This window comes from Mastigoproctus giganteus, chromosome 2 (assembly GCF_048544385.1).
Source record: "Mastigoproctus giganteus isolate SK-2022 chromosome 2, ASM4854438v1, whole genome shotgun sequence".
NCBI lineage: Eukaryota > Metazoa > Arthropoda > Arachnida > Uropygi > Thelyphonidae > Mastigoproctus > Mastigoproctus giganteus.
The window spans coordinates 206,544,848-206,563,217 of record NC_143576.1 but is presented as its reverse complement, the minus strand read 5'-3'; the positions used below and the strand labels follow the sequence as shown (position 1 = coordinate 206,563,217).

Sequence of the window (18,370 nt, the reverse complement as noted above, 5' to 3'; positions counted from 1 at the left end):
AAGAACGGCAAACGTCATGCCAAGAGTCAATAAGTTTACTTGGTCCGCAGATAACTGTTTGCTGCTTAGGTTCAATACGAAGTCCGTGGAATTAGTGAGAGGGGTATTACATTGGCTGCGCAATTGACGGGATTCATTAATCAAATTACAAAACTTACGTTTCTGTCGGGTACAATAAAGATCTGATTCTCTGATGGCCTGGTGACATAAAGTGTTGACCACATCGGTGTAAACGGGATCGGGAATCAGAGTCTTAAGGTCGGCTAGTAGGGTTGCCTTGCTCGCTGAAGCACGTTGTATGTCATGATGGAGGCAGCCGATCCATATACGTAGGGTTTTGAGGCCGAAGTTCCGACAGGCACGTCTCATGCGCTCATTAGAAAACGGTTGTTTGTAGCGAAACCCTTTCGGTATAATCTCGTTAGCTTTGCACCTATGCGCAAACCTCAGGTGTTGTCTACTACGGGCTATGAAGATAAAATCTTTCTGTAGTCTCACGACCATGTCGTATGCTGGTTGGCCAAGAATAGTACGAACATAACGAAACAGGCCTAGGCGCTCTGGATTCATTGAGGAATTTATTGTAGCTTAAACACAGAGCGTACAGATAAAGTAGAAATATATGAGCTTTCGGCTATATGGTAGCCTTCGTCAGAATTAAAATACATGAATGGCAGTTGGAATAGAGATGTGCACTGCCAGGTGCGTGAGACGCGAGGTTTAATTGTTTGTTGACGTCTGTGGCTGTGACGCATGATGACGTGGCCAGCGCTTGTCCAATGACAGAACTACTGACTCTGTGATCGGGTTGACTTGGTAACCACTGTTCCTGTTTAAGGATTTATCCGAAGATTTTATATTTAATGATTCCAACCAGGTACGCTTTAGGTAATGGTGGGATCTGTCTACCACCACGACATCGCGGTGTGGGTCGATGTCGTGGTGGGTTGTCCAGACATGCTCGGCGATGGCTGAGTGTTCAACATCCGCTAAACGGATCGCTCTTTTGTGCTCCGAGAGACGTTTCTCGAGTCGACGTCCAGTCTCTCCGAAGTAGCAGCTAGTGCAGTCACGGCAAGAGATGCGGTAGACTAAACCGCTCTGCAGAAGGGTGGGGACAGGTGTTTTCACGTTGGAAATGAAAGAACGCAGTTTCCTGCCTGGGAGCTGGATGCACTTTATTCCGTGCGTTCTCAGGATTCTGCCGATCTGTTGTGACAGGTTGGGGTAGTATGGGATGAATGCCCTTGTGGATGGCTCGTCACTGTTGGTGTTGTAGCTGGTCGTCACGATGTCACGTGTCTGTAGATCACACCTGTCGAGGACGTCAATGGGGTAGCCACACCTCGTAAGGTCTACTTTGACCCTAGTGACCTCTTTGCGTCTTTCATCAGCGGAGCTGGAGTGTGTCCAGGCGCGAGTAAGCAAGGTTCGGGCCGTGGAGAGGAGGTGGCCTCGCGCGTGTGCTGACCGGAAGTTGGTAAACTGGCCAGCACACATGGGCTTACGATAAACTGTAGTCCTCAGGTATGTGCCTTCACGTCGGACAAGTGTGTCTAAGTATGGTAAAGAGTTGTTCGACTCCAGCTCAATCGTGAATTTTATGAAGGGCGATAGTGAGTTGAGGTATGATAGAAGTCGCTGACCTGAGTCTCTAGGGATTACCACGAACACATCGTCAACATAGCGACACCAAAAGGCGATGTGATCAGGTGCGTGTGCAAACGCACGTCCCTCTAACTCCTCCATCACGATGTTTGCTGTGACTGAGCTGACCGGGGAACCCATGGCCGTGCCATGTATCTGCTGGTAGACTGAGTCATTAAATATGATCGCACCCCCTGTTAAGCACAGTCTGAGGGCGGTGGAAATGTCATCGGGTGTGAGACCAGTTCTTTCGTTGAGGGTTCTATCATTGTCCAAGAGTTGTTTTGCACAAGAAATGGCAAGTTCCACAGGGATGGAGGTAAAGAGCGATATGACGTCGAACGATGCCATAACTTGATTCTGCGAGATGGATACAGTGCGAATCCTCTTTATGAATTCAACACTGTTGGAAACGGTGTGGGTGGTCTTGCCAACCAGAGGAGAAAGAAGTCTCGAGACAAATTTAGACAGCTCGTAAGTCGGTGATCCACAGCAGGATACAATTGGTCTCAGTGGTGTGTCTTCTTTGTGCACTTTCGGTAGGCCGTAAAACCGTGGGATCTGACATCCGGAAGCCTTAGGTGTGGAAGCCAGCTTATCACGCCTCCCAGAAGATGTAGCCAACACAATCCGCTTGAAGACTGCAGCAGTTCTACACCGTGCTCGCCCCGTCCCTTCTAACCTCAACCGTACACAGTTCTCTGCCCTCAAGGCATTGAAACAGGATTCGTCCATCGTCATTCTACCGGCAGACAAAGGCCGCCGTACGGTTGTAATGGATCACACTGATTACATGGCGAAAGCGCTACTACTTTTACGGGATACTACTGTATACAAACCCCTGACCATCAACCCCAACAGAGTTTTAGAGCGATGGGAATCAGAGGTGAATATCCTCATCAACAGTTGGCTGAAACAAGGGAAGATCACACAGTCAACCCGTAATCACCTCCGTGCTTCCGGATGTCAGATCCCACGGTTTTACGGCCTACCGAAAGTGCACAAAGAAGACACACCACTGAGACCAATTGTATCCTGCTGTGGATCACCGACTTACGAGCTGTCTAAATTTGTCTCGAGACTTCTTTCTCCTCTGGTTGGCAAGACCACCCACACCGTTTCCAACAGTGTTGAATTCATAAAGAGGATTCGCACTGTATCCATCTCGCAGAATCAAGTTATGGCATCGTTCGACGTCATATCGCTCTTTACCTCCATCCCTGTGGAACTTGCCATTTCTTGTGCAAAACAACTCTTGGACAATGATAGAACCCTCAACGAAAGAACTGGTCTCACACCCGATGACATTTCCACCGCCCTCAGACTGTGCTTAACAGGGGGTGCGATCATATTTAATGACTCAGTCTACCAGCAGATACATGGCACGGCCATGGGTTCCCCGGTCAGCTCAGTCACAGCAAACATCGTGATGGAGGAGTTAGAGGGACGTGCGTTTGCACACGCACCTGATCACATCGCCTTTTGGTGTCGCTATGTTGACGATGTGTTCGTGGTAATCCCTAGAGACTCAGGTCAGCGACTTCTATCATACCTCAACTCACTATCGCCCTTCATAAAATTCACGATTGAGCTGGAGTCGAACAACTCTTTACCATACTTAGACACACTTGTCCGACGTGAAGGCACATACCTGAGGACTACAGTTTATCGTAAGCCCATGTGTGCTGGCCAGTTTACCAACTTCCGGTCAGCACACGCGCGAGGCCACCTCCTCTCCACGGCCCGAACCTTGCTTACTCGCGCCTGGACACACTCCAGCTCCGCTGATGAAAGACGCAAAGAGGTCACTAGGGTCAAAGTAGACCTTACGAGGTGTGGCTACCCCATTGACGTCCTCGACAGGTGTGATCTACAGACACGTGACATCGTGACGACCAGCTACAACACCAACAGTGACGAGCCATCCACAAGGGCATTCATCCCATACTACCCCAACCTGTCACAACAGATCGGCAGAATCCTGAGAACGCACGGAATAAAGTGCATCCAGCTCCCAGGCAGGAAACTGCGTTCTTTCATTTCCAACGTGAAAACACCTGTCCCCACCCTTCTGCAGAGCGGTTTAGTCTACCGCATCTCTTGCCGTGACTGCACTAGCTGCTACTTCGGAGAGACTGGACGTCGACTCGAGAAACGTCTCTCGGAGCACAAAAGAGCGATCCGTTTAGCGGATGTTGAACACTCAGCCATCGCCGAGCATGTCTGGACAACCCACCACGACATCGACCCACACCGCGATGTCGTGGTGGTAGACAGATCCCACCATTACCTAAAGCGTACCTGGTTGGAATCATTAAATATAAAATCTTCGGATAAATCCTTAAACAGGAACAGTGGTTACCAAGTCAACCCGATCACAGAGTCAGTAGTTCTGTCATTGGACAAGCGCTGGCCACGTCATCATGCGTCACAGCCACAGACGTCAACAAACAATTAAACCTCGCGTCTCACGCACCTGGCAGTGCACATCTCTATTCCAACTGCCATTCATGTATTTTAATTCTGACGAAGGCTACCATATAGCCGAAAGCTCATATATTTCTACTTTATCTGTACGCTCTGTGTTTAAGCTACAATAAATTCCTCAATGAATCCAGAGCGCCTAGGCCTGTTTCGTTATGTTCGTACTATTCTTGGCCAACCAGCATACGACATGGTCGTGAGACTACAGAAAGATTTTATCTTCATAGCCCGTAGTAGACAACACCTGAGGTTTGCGCATAGGTGCGAAGCTAACGAGATTATACCGAAAGGGTTTCGCTACAAACAACCGTTTTCTAATGAGCGCATGAGACGTGCCTGTCGGAACTTCGGCCTCAAAACCCTACGTATATGGATCGGCTGCCTCCATCATGACATACAACGTGCTTCAGCGAGCAAGGCAACCCTACTAGCCGACCTTAAGACTCTGATTCCCGATCCCGTTTACACCGATGTGGTCAACACTTTATGTCACCAGGCCATCAGAGAATCAGATCTTTATTGTACCCGACAGAAACGTAAGTTTTGTAATTTGATTAATGAATCCCGTCAATTGCGCAGCCAATGTAATACCCCTCTCACTAATTCCACGGACTTCGTATTGAACCTAAGCAGCAAACAGTTATCTGCGGACCAAGTAAACTTATTGACTCTTGGCATGACGTTTGCCGTTCTTCCTAAGCACCCGCCGATCACCGACATCGCCTTAGGTGTGGAAGCCAGCTTATCACGCCTCCCAGAAGATGTAGCCAACACAATCCGCTTGAAGACTGCAGCAGTTCTACACCGTGCTCGCCCCGTCCCTTCTAACCTCAACCGTACACAGTTCTCTGCCCTCAAGGCATTGAAACAGGATTCGTCCATCGTCATTCTACCGGCAGACAAAGGCCGCCGTACGGTTGTAATGGATCACACTGATTACATGGCGAAAGCGCTACTACTTTTACGGGATACTACTGTATACAAACCCCTGACCATCAACCCCAACAGAGTTTTAGAGCGATGGGAATCAGAGGTGAATATCCTCATCAACAGTTGGCTGAAACAAGGGAAGATCACACAGTCAACCCGTAATCACCTCCGTGCTTCCGGATGTCAGATCCCACGGTTTTACGGCCTACCGAAAGTGCACAAAGAAGACACACCACTGAGACCAATTGTATCCTGCTGTGGATCACCGACTTACGAGCTGTCTAAATTTGTCTCGAGACTTCTTTCTCCTCTGGTTGGCAAGACCACCCACACCGTTTCCAACAGTGTTGAATTCATAAAGAGGATTCGCACTGTATCCATCTCGCAGAATCAAGTTATGGCATCGTTCGACGTCATATCGCTCTTTACCTCCATCCCTGTGGAACTTGCCATTTCTTGTGCAAAACAACTCTTGGACAATGATAGAACCCTCAACGAAAGAACTGGTCTCACACCCGATGACATTTCCACCGCCCTCAGACTGTGCTTAACAGGGGGTGCGATCATATTTAATGACTCAGTCTACCAGCAGATACATGGCACGGCCATGGGTTCCCCGGTCAGCTCAGTCACAGCAAACATCGTGATGGAGGAGTTAGAGGGACGTGCGTTTGCACACGCACCTGATCACATCGCCTTTTGGTGTCGCTATGTTGACGATGTGTTCGTGGTAATCCCTAGAGACTCAGGTCAGCGACTTCTATCATACCTCAACTCACTATCGCCCTTCATAAAATTCACGATTGAGCTGGAGTCGAACAACTCTTTACCATACTTAGACACACTTGTCCGACGTGAAGGCACATACCTGAGGACTACAGTTTATCGTAAGCCCATGTGTGCTGGCCAGTTTACCAACTTCCGGTCAGCACACGCGCGAGGCCACCTCCTCTCCACGGCCCGAACCTTGCTTACTCGCGCCTGGACACACTCCAGCTCCGCTGATGAAAGACGCAAAGAGGTCACTAGGGTCAAAGTAGACCTTACGAGGTGTGGCTACCCCATTGACGTCCTCGACAGGTGTGATCTACAGACACGTGACATCGTGACGACCAGCTACAACACCAACAGTGACGAGCCATCCACAAGGGCATTCATCCCATACTACCCCAACCTGTCACAACAGATCGGCAGAATCCTGAGAACGCACGGAATAAAGTGCATCCAGCTCCCAGGCAGGAAACTGCGTTCTTTCATTTCCAACGTGAAAACACCTGTCCCCACCCTTCTGCAGAGCGGTTTAGTCTACCGCATCTCTTGCCGTGACTGCACTAGCTGCTACTTCGGAGAGACTGGACGTCGACTCGAGAAACGTCTCTCGGAGCACAAAAGAGCGATCCGTTTAGCGGATGTTGAACACTCAGCCATCGCCGAGCATGTCTGGACAACCCACCACGACATCGACCCACACCGCGATGTCGTGGTGGTAGACAGATCCCACCATTACCTAAAGCGTACCTGGTTGGAATCATTAAATATAAAATCTTCGGATAAATCCTTAAACAGGAACAGTGGTTACCAAGTCAACCCGATCACAGAGTCAGTAGTTCTGTCATTGGACAAGCGCTGGCCACGTCATCATGCGTCACAGCCACAGACGTCAACAAACAATTAAACCTCGCGTCTCACGCACCTGGCAGTGCACATCTCTATTCCAACTGCCATTCATGTATTTTAATTCTGACGAAGGCTACCATATAGCCGAAAGCTCATATATTTCTACTTTATCTGTACGCTCTGTGTTTAAGCTACAATAAATTCCTCAATGAATCCAGAGCGCCTAGGCCTGTTTCGTTATGTTCGTACTATTCTTGGCCAACCAGCATACGACATGGTCGTGAGACTACAGAAAGATTTTATCTTCATAACCCGTAGTAGACAACACCTGAGGTTTGCGCATAGGTGCAAAGCTAACGAGATTATACCGAAAGGGTTTCGCTACAAACAACCGTTTTCTAATGAGCGCATGAGACGTGCCTGTCGGAACTTCGGCCTCAAAACCCTACGTATATGGATCGGCTGCCTCCATCATGACATACAACGTGCTTCAGCGAGCAAGGCAACCCTACTAGCCGACCTTAAGACTCTGATTCCCGATCCCGTTTACACCGATGTGGTCAACACTTTATGTCACCAGGCCATCAGAGAATCAGATCTTTATTGTACCCGACAGAAACGTAAGTTTTGTAATTTGATTAATGAATCCCGTCAATTGCGCAGCCAATGTAATACCCCTCTCACTAATTCCACGGACTTCGTATTGAACCTAAGCAGCAAACAGTTATCTGCGGACCAAGTAAACTTATTGACTCTTGGCATGACGTTTGCCGTTCTTCCTAAGCACCCGCCGATCACCGACATCGCCTTAGGTGTGGAAGCCAGCTTATCACGCCTCCCAGAAGATGTAGCCAACACAATCCGCTTGAAGACTGCAGCAGTTCTACACCGTGCTCGCCCCGTCCCTTCTAACCTCAACCGTACACAGTTCTCTGCCCTCAAGGCATTGAAACAGGATTCGTCCATCGTCATTCTACCGGCAGACAAAGGCCGCCGTACGGTTGTAATGGATCACACTGATTACATGGCGAAAGCGCTACTACTTTTACGGGATACTACTGTATACAAACCCCTGACCATCAACCCCAACAGAGTTTTAGAGCGATGGGAATCAGAGGTGAATATCCTCATCAACAGTTGGCTGAAACAAGGGAAGATCACACAGTCAACCCGTAATCACCTCCGTGCTTCCGGATGTCAGATCCCACGGTTTTACGGCCTACCGAAAGTGCACAAAGAAGACACACCACTGAGACCAATTGTATCCTGCTGTGGATCACCGACTTACGAGCTGTCTAAATTTGTCTCGAGACTTCTTTCTCCTCTGGTTGGCAAGACCACCCACACCGTTTCCAACAGTGTTGAATTCATAAAGAGGATTCGCACTGTATCCATCTCGCAGAATCAAGTTATGGCATCGTTCGACGTCATATCGCTCTTTACCTCCATCCCTGTGGAACTTGCCATTTCTTGTGCAAAACAACTCTTGGACAATGATAGAACCCTCAACGAAAGAACTGGTCTCACACCCGATGACATTTCCACCGCCCTCAGACTGTGCTTAACAGGGGGTGCGATCATATTTAATGACTCAGTCTACCAGCAGATACATGGCACGGCCATGGGTTCCCCGGTCAGCTCAGTCACAGCAAACATCGTGATGGAGGAGTTAGAGGGACGTGCGTTTGCACACGCACCTGATCACATCGCCTTTTGGTGTCGCTATGTTGACGATGTGTTCGTGGTAATCCCTAGAGACTCAGGTCAGCGACTTCTATCATACCTCAACTCACTATCGCCCTTCATAAAATTCACGATTGAGCTGGAGTCGAACAACTCTTTACCATACTTAGACACACTTGTCCGACGTGAAGGCACATACCTGAGGACTACAGTTTATCGTAAGCCCATGTGTGCTGGCCAGTTTACCAACTTCCGGTCAGCACACGCGCGAGGCCACCTCCTCTCCACGGCCCGAACCTTGCTTACTCGCGCCTGGACACACTCCAGCTCCGCTGATGAAAGACGCAAAGAGGTCACTAGGGTCAAAGTAGACCTTACGAGGTGTGGCTACCCCATTGACGTCCTCGACAGGTGTGATCTACAGACACGTGACATCGTGACGACCAGCTACAACACCAACAGTGACGAGCCATCCACAAGGGCATTCATCCCATACTACCCCAACCTGTCACAACAGATCGGCAGAATCCTGAGAACGCACGGAATAAAGTGCATCCAGCTCCCAGGCAGGAAACTGCGTTCTTTCATTTCCAACGTGAAAACACCTGTCCCCACCCTTCTGCAGAGCGGTTTAGTCTACCGCATCTCTTGCCGTGACTGCACTAGCTGCTACTTCGGAGAGACTGGACGTCGACTCGAGAAACGTCTCTCGGAGCACAAAAGAGCGATCCGTTTAGCGGATGTTGAACACTCAGCCATCGCCGAGCATGTCTGGACAACCCACCACGACATCGACCCACACCGCGATGTCGTGGTGGTAGACAGATCCCACCATTACCTAAAGCGTACCTGGTTGGAATCATTAAATATAAAATCTTCGGATAAATCCTTAAACAGGAACAGTGGTTACCAAGTCAACCCGATCACAGAGTCAGTAGTTCTGTCATTGGACAAGCGCTGGCCACGTCATCATGCGTCACAGCCACAGACGTCAACAAACAATTAAACCTCGCGTCTCACGCACCTGGCAGTGCACATCTCTATTCCAACTGCCATTCATGTATTTTAATTCTGACGAAGGCTACCATATAGCCGAAAGCTCATATATTTCTACTTTATCTGTACGCTCTGTGTTTAAGCTACAATAAATTCCTCAATGAATCCAGAGCGCCTAGGCCTGTTTCGTTATGTTCGTACTATTCTTGGCCAACCAGCATACGACATGGTCGTGAGACTACAGAAAGATTTTATCTTCATAGCCCGTAGTAGACAACACCTGAGGTTTGCGCATAGGTGCAAAGCTAACGAGATTATACCGAAAGGGTTTCGCTACAAACAACCGTTTTCTAATGAGCGCATGAGACGTGCCTGTCGGAACTTCGGCCTCAAAACCCTACGTATATGGATCGGCTGCCTCCATCATGACATACAACGTGCTTCAGCGAGCAAGGCAACCCTACTAGCCGACCTTAAGACTCTGATTCCCGATCCCGTTTACACCGATGTGGTCAACACTTTATGTCACCAGGCCATCAGAGAATCAGATCTTTATTGTACCCGACAGAAACGTAAGTTTTGTAATTTGATTAATGAATCCCGTCAATTGCGCAGCCAATGTAATACCCCTCTCACTAATTCCACGGACTTCGTATTGAACCTAAGCAGCAAACAGTTATCTGCGGACCAAGTAAACTTATTGACTCTTGGCATGACGTTTGCCGTTCTTCCTAAGCACCCGCCGATCACCGACATCGCCTTAGGTGTGGAAGCCAGCTTATCACGCCTCCCAGAAGATGTAGCCAACACAATCCGCTTGAAGACTGCAGCAGTTCTACACCGTGCTCGCCCCGTCCCTTCTAACCTCAACCGTACACAGTTCTCTGCCCTCAAGGCATTGAAACAGGATTCGTCCATCGTCATTCTACCGGCAGACAAAGGCCGCCGTACGGTTGTAATGGATCACACTGATTACATGGCGAAAGCGCTACTACTTTTACGGGATACTACTGTATACAAACCCCTGACCATCAACCCCAACAGAGTTTTAGAGCGATGGGAATCAGAGGTGAATATCCTCATCAACAGTTGGCTGAAACAAGGGAAGATCACACAGTCAACCCGTAATCACCTCCGTGCTTCCGGATGTCAGATCCCACGGTTTTATGGCCTACCGAAAGTGCACAAAGAAGACACACCACTGAGACCAATTGTATCCTGCTGTGGATCACCGACTTACGAGCTGTCTAAATTTGTCTCGAGACTTCTTTCTCCTCTGGTTGGCAAGACCACCCACACCGTTTCCAACAGTGTTGAATTCATAAAGAGGATTCGCACTGTATCCATCTCGCAGAATCAAGTTATGGCATCGTTCGACGTCATATCGCTCTTTACCTCCATCCCTGTGGAACTTGCCATTTCTTGTGCAAAACAACTCTTGGACAATGATAGAACCCTCAACGAAAGAACTGGTCTCACACCCGATGACATTTCCACCGCCCTCAGACTGTGCTTAACAGGGGGTGCGATCATATTTAATGACTCAGTCTACCAGCAGATACATGGCACGGCCATGGGTTCCCCGGTCAGCTCAGTCACAGCAAACATCGTGATGGAGGAGTTAGAGGGACGTGCGTTTGCACACGCACCTGATCACATCGCCTTTTGGTGTCGCTATGTTGACGATGTGTTCGTGGTAATCCCTAGAGACTCAGGTCAGCGACTTCTATCATACCTCAACTCACTATCGCCCTTCATAAAATTCACGATTGAGCTGGAGTCGAACAACTCTTTACCATACTTAGACACACTTGTCCGACGTGAAGGCACATACCTGAGGACTACAGTTTATCGTAAGCCCATGTGTGCTGGCCAGTTTACCAACTTCCGGTCAGCACACGCGCGAGGCCACCTCCTCTCCACGGCCCGAACCTTGCTTACTCGCGCCTGGACACACTCCAGCTCCGCTGATGAAAGACGCAAAGAGGTCACTAGGGTCAAAGTAGACCTTACGAGGTGTGGCTACCCCATTGACGTCCTCGACAGGTGTGATCTACAGACACGTGACATCGTGACGACCAGCTACAACACCAACAGTGACGAGCCATCCACAAGGGCATTCATCCCATACTACCCCAACCTGTCACAACAGATCGGCAGAATCCTGAGAACGCACGGAATAAAGTGCATCCAGCTCCCAGGCAGGAAACTGCGTTCTTTCATTTCCAACGTGAAAACACCTGTCCCCACCCTTCTGCAGAGCGGTTTAGTCTACCGCATCTCTTGCCGTGACTGCACTAGCTGCTACTTCGGAGAGACTGGACGTCGACTCGAGAAACGTCTCTCGGAGCACAAAAGAGCGATCCGTTTAGCGGATGTTGAACACTCAGCCATCGCCGAGCATGTCTGGACAACCCACCACGACATCGACCCACACCGCGATGTCGTGGTGGTAGACAGATCCCACCATTACCTAAAGCGTACCTGGTTGGAATCATTAAATATAAAATCTTCGGATAAATCCTTAAACAGGAACAGTGGTTACCAAGTCAACCCGATCACAGAGTCAGTAGTTCTGTCATTGGACAAGCGCTGGCCACGTCATCATGCGTCACAGCCACAGACGTCAACAAACAATTAAACCTCGCGTCTCACGCACCTGGCAGTGCACATCTCTATTCCAACTGCCATTCATGTATTTTAATTCTGACGAAGGCTACCATATAGCCGAAAGCTCATATATTTCTACTTTATCTGTACGCTCTGTGTTTAAGCTACAATAAATTCCTCAATGAATCCAGAGCGCCTAGGCCTGTTTCGTTATGTTCGTACTATTCTTGGCCAACCAGCATACGACATGGTCGTGAGACTACAGAAAGATTTTATCTTCATAGCCCGTAGTAGACAACACCTGAGGTTTGCGCATAGGTGCAAAGCTAACGAGATTATACCGAAAGGGTTTCGCTACAAACAACCGTTTTCTAATGAGCGCATGAGACGTGCCTGTCGGAACTTCGGCCTCAAAACCCTACGTATATGGATCGGCTGCCTCCATCATGACATACAACGTGCTTCAGCGAGCAAGGCAACCCTACTAGCCGACCTTAAGACTCTGATTCCCGATCCCGTTTACACCGATGTGGTCAACACTTTATGTCACCAGGCCATCAGAGAATCAGATCTTTATTGTACCCGACAGAAACGTAAGTTTTGTAATTTGATTAATGAATCCCGTCAATTGCGCAGCCAATGTAATACCCCTCTCACTAATTCCACGGACTTCGTATTGAACCTAAGCAGCAAACAGTTATCTGCGGACCAAGTAAACTTATTGACTCTTGGCATGACGTTTGCCGTTCTTCCTAAGCACCCGCCGATCACCGACATCGCCTTAGGTGTGGAAGCCAGCTTATCACGCCTCCCAGAAGATGTAGCCAACACAATCCGCTTGAAGACTGCAGCAGTTCTACACCGTGCTCGCCCCGTCCCTTCTAACCTCAACCGTACACAGTTCTCTGCCCTCAAGGCATTGAAACAGGATTCGTCCATCGTCATTCTACCGGCAGACAAAGGCCGCCGTACGGTTGTAATGGATCACACTGATTACATGGCGAAAGCGCTACTACTTTTACGGGATACTACTGTATACAAACCCCTGACCATCAACCCCAACAGAGTTTTAGAGCGATGGGAATCAGAGGTGAATATCCTCATCAACAGTTGGCTGAAACAAGGGAAGATCACACAGTCAACCCGTAATCACCTCCGTGCTTCCGGATGTCAGATCCCACGGTTTTACGGCCTACCGAAAGTGCACAAAGAAGACACACCACTGAGACCAATTGTATCCTGCTGTGGATCACCGACTTACGAGCTGTCTAAATTTGTCTCGAGACTTCTTTCTCCTCTGGTTGGCAAGACCACCCACACCGTTTCCAACAGTGTTGAATTCATAAAGAGGATTCGCACTGTATCCATCTCGCAGAATCAAGTTATGGCATCGTTCGACGTCATATCGCTCTTTACCTCCATCCCTGTGGAACTTGCCATTTCTTGTGCAAAACAACTCTTGGACAATGATAGAACCCTCAACGAAAGAACTGGTCTCACACCCGATGACATTTCCACCGCCCTCAGACTGTGCTTAACAGGGGGTGCGATCATATTTAATGACTCAGTCTACCAGCAGATACATGGCACGGCCATGGGTTCCCCGGTCAGCTCAGTCACAGCAAACATCGTGATGGAGGAGTTAGAGGGACGTGCGTTTGCACACGCACCTGATCACATCGCCTTTTGGTGTCGCTATGTTGACGATGTGTTCGTGGTAATCCCTAGAGACTCAGGTCAGCGACTTCTATCATACCTCAACTCACTATCGCCCTTCATAAAATTCACGATTGAGCTGGAGTCGAACAACTCTTTACCATACTTAGACACACTTGTCCGACGTGAAGGCACATACCTGAGGACTACAGTTTATCGTAAGCCCATGTGTGCTGGCCAGTTTACCAACTTCCGGTCAGCACACGCGCGAGGCCACCTCCTCTCCACGGCCCGAACCTTGCTTACTCGAGCCTGGACACACTCCAGCTCCGCTGATGAAAGACGCAAAGAGGTCACTAGGGTCAAAGTAGACCTTACGAGGTGTGGCTACCCCATTGACGTCCTCGACAGGTGTGATCTACAGACACGTGACATCGTGACGACCAGCTACAACACCAACAGTGACGAGCCATCCACAAGGGCATTCATCCCATACTACCCCAACCTGTCACAACAGATCGGCAGAATCCTGAGAACGCACGGAATAAAGTGCATCCAGCTCCCAGGCAGGAAACTGCGTTCTTTCATTTCCAACGTGAAAACACCTGTCCCCACCCTTCTGCAGAGCGGTTTAGTCTACCGCATCTCTTGCCGTGACTGCACTAGCTGCTACTTCGGAGAGACTGGACGTCGACTCGAGAAACGTCTCTCGGAGCACAAAAGAGCGATCCGTTTAGCGGATGTTGAACACTCAGCCATCGCCGAGCATGTCTGGACAACCCACCACGACATCGACCCACACCGCGATGTCGTGGTGGTAGACAGATCCCACCATTACCTAAAGCGTACCTGGTTGGAATCATTAAATATAAAATCTTCGGATAAATCCTTAAACAGGAACAGTGGTTACCAAGTCAACCCGATCACAGAGTCAGTAGTTCTGTCATTGGACAAGCGCTGGCCACGTCATCATGCGTCACAGCCACAGACGTCAACAAACAATTAAACCTCGCGTCTCACGCACCTGGCAGTGCACATCTCTATTCCAACTGCCATTCATGTATTTTAATTCTGACGAAGGCTACCATATAGCCGAAAGCTCATATATTTCTACTTTATCTGTACGCTCTGTGTTTAAGCTACAATAAATTCCTCAGAGTTTTTTAGCTCACACAACATACAAATCGGTGCGTGAACACAACACAGCATTATTATTATTATTAGCCATATGGTGCAAGGAAGCCTGAGGTTTATGCTGCACCAGCCAAAAAATAATAATAATTTTCTGAATTATCCCGAGAGAGAGAGAGAGAGAGAGAGAGAGAGAGAGAGAGAGAGAGAGAGAGAGAGAGAGAGAGAGAGAGAGAGAGAGAGTAGTAGTAGAAGAGAATCACCAAGAAAAAGAAGAATGATGATATCCAGCTCAGGACTCTGGATGTGCCAAGCCCATACTCACCAGATGTAAGCCTCTGGGGTAATATGGTCGAAGTCGCTGATGCTCCTAAAAATAAACAACAATACGGCCTTCAATGAATGACGTTTTAAGAATATATTGCGAGAGGTGTCGAGCAACACTTGTCTCTTGAGGCTTGCAATGTCACATGCATTAATTGCTTGCAATGTTGCATGAAAAGTGGCGCCATCTAAACGCACCCTCGTACTAACATACAATGCCAGGTTTAAGTATCATGGGGCTCTGGGGCATGTGAATATTAAAAAAAACTAAACATCTTTACTCCTAACAGTGATTACCATGGTTCGAGGACCTCCACAGTTCTGGAGAAACTCCGTCACTGAGTCCTCTAAAACCGGCCTTGCTAACATTAGCACGTGCTACTGTCACGGATGGGGTATACAAAAAAACATTATTCTCCCTCCCGCCACTTTGATTTGGTGTGGGCGTTATTTTGCCCTCATCTGTGTGATCTGAATCGCATTATTACTGTAATGGAGTAATATTTGATTTCAAATGAATAATAATCACAGAAATAAACGTAATAATATTATTCAATATAAGTGATACTGAAACTGAGTGTTACACATGAGATGGTTTTCTAACCAAGATGAACTTTAGCAATCATCAAAAAAGTTCGAATGGTCCTAGCATTACTTTCCACCCTTGTTTGTTAGAGTCTTAGTGCCAGTTAAGTCTCCTAACAGGATTGTTAGATCACATCGTGGACTTTTATCAATGGCGCGCCTTCGGTCTGCCATTGATAAAAATAAATAAATTCTCCAGTAACGTTCAAGTAACGACAGTAACGACACAAATAAATTCTCCAGTAATGTTCAAGTATCAGGACATCCCATCCTGCAGTCAGATCATTTCTATTATTTTTCATAGAGTGAGAATTAATTTAAATTCTGCTATATAATCATCGTTATCACTATGCACGTTTGATAGCACTCGTAATTTCACCGATAGCAGGTTATGCTGACAAGTTATAAATCAGAAACAGTCATTATGACAACTCAGATTTATTCATATTATATTCATAACTACATCTGATGCCAGCCATCGTGGGTAGGAGGGCTGGCATCGAATATAGGATGATATAAGAATCAAGTTGATTTCTCACCGCCCTTTTTATTTCCTGGAGTTCCTTTAATTTATGGTGTACGTCACGTGACACAGCATAAACAGCGATTTGATATGGCGATAAGCGGTATTTTGGGTGTAGAGATGGAAAGTGATTCTACCCAAATTTCTATACCACAATTCGGAGAGGAATCTTTGACAAAATGTGCCGGATTCCGTATAGGCTAAAGTTTTCACTGTCACCGTTTAAATTAGTGTTGCAAATCCGTCAAGATTTCCCCTCCCTCCCAGTCAACGACAGTTCTGCAATATCTTCCGAACCCATTCTGGTATAGTGGTCAGGCGCGTGGGTGCATAAGTACACGTGCCTTGAATGACCGGGGTTCAAGCCCATGACTGCTGAATACGGTGCTGTTTCTTGTATTCTGTCTATCTTGTAAACTCTTCTGACTGTTTGGTCGTCCGGGAGTATAAACAGAAAATTTATTTATTTAAAAGTTTCCAAATTGATTCATGGGGAAGAATAAGTGAATAGTTTTCACATAACATAATACACTCCAAACTGAAATCCGCAAACTGTGGTCCAGATTCATTCCTGATCTTGGAATTTTCTGGATATTGATGGTCATATCACAATCAAAAAAAGTAATGAAAAATATTGAGTTTCTACATTGCAACTTATTCTACGTAATATTGTATAAGAGTAGTCTTTTTCCGAGAGAAATATAATGTACAGTACATGTTAAAGTACAGTATATATATATAGCATATTGAGTACAGTATATATATAGCATATATATACTGTACTCAATAAAGAGTAAACGTGTTTCATAATTCGTAACTCAGTCAAATGTTTCATGTAAAATTATGAAATTCGCACGTCCATTTTCTTAAATATAACTAGAAAATACATTGCCGGATTATTTGCGTGGTTCCACTGCATACAGTAAGGATATAAAAATATCGATCACTGCAACAAGGCTATTTGGAAGAGTTTGTGTATCGAGACAGAAATCATTAGAGTTCGAATTCACCTGAAGTATTTGTACTACAAAAAGAAAGCCTTCGCCCGAACAGGGACTCGAACCCTGGACCCTTAGGTTAAAAGCCTAATGCTCTACCGACTGAGCCATCCGGGCTGACGCTGAATTTTAACTTGCTTTTAATTTATCCATGCGATTGATCATTTTTCAAGATTTTGCTACTCAAAAGTAACAAAAAAGAAAGCATGCGAAGGGTTGTGATAAAATTGAAAAATTTCTATAAAATCATGCGTGGTGGCATGGTGGAACAGCACGGTGGGCTTGGTGTTCCACCAAGCCCACCGTGCTGTGTTCCACCAAGCCCAACACCAAGCCCAACGTGCTTGGTGTTCCACCAAGCACGTTGCTGACACTATCAGCGTTTAACTTTTAAACTACTAAACTAAGAAGCATTTAAACTATTTAAACTACTCTTCGAAAACAAAGTTTTCGAAGAGTAGTTTAAATGCTTCTCTTAAAAGTTTAAATTTTTCTAGGAGAAAATTCTTAGAGTAAATATTGTACTGAATTCCATTTATTAAATAAATCTGAACCCGTGAACAAGTTGGCAGTAATCATTATAATGGAGAGGAATAAAAAAAAAAAAAAAAAAAATCCCTTCCTAAAATATATCGCTGCAAACAATGAACTATTCTCGTTTTAGATCACCCATCCTTTTAAATTTGTGAAATTCTTTATGAGGGCTTAGATAAAAGCCTCGAAAATTTCATTCCGTGAAAAAGTATGAATAAATAGAAGAACTATCTCCTGTAGCCATAAAGGGTTAATTACGAGCCTAAGTCTGCTTGCAGCAGAAAAATCTTTTCTGTTCAAATACTTGCTCCAGTATTCTCATGCTCCACACTTCTTTATGAAATTCCACGTGCCTGTTTTTAGATGGTATTTTAACTCACAATCTATATTACAGTCAGGGCCGGATTTACACATAAGCTAAACAAGCTACAGTTTAGGGCCTCACATTACAAGGGGCCTAACTCCATCTAAAAAAAAATCCCTTTTTAATGTTGTCACAGGTGAACTGTAAGAGATAATGGCCTCATACATGCCATAGCTGAGGGGCAACAACAAGTTTAAATCCGGCCCTGGCTACAGTGGGTTTTCACTGAAAGCTATTTTCCTGTTCAACTTGTACCTGACTAACAAGATAACTTTTAAATCAATACGT

The 18,370-nt window shown here is 46.8% G+C and overlaps 1 protein-coding gene and 1 non-coding gene across 2 annotated transcripts in view; one reads left to right on the top strand and one right to left on the bottom strand.

Moving 5' to 3' along the window:
* The window catches only part of LOC150089966 (tyrosine aminotransferase-like), a 142,788-nt gene that overhangs the window by 42,054 nt on the left and 82,364 nt on the right, over positions 1–18,370 (top strand). The gene's annotated exons all lie outside the window — the stretch shown is intronic.
* TRNAK-UUU (transfer RNA lysine (anticodon UUU)) lies at positions 17,229–17,301 on the bottom strand. Its single transcript has one exon. It is a non-coding gene; the product is annotated as a tRNA-Lys (tRNA).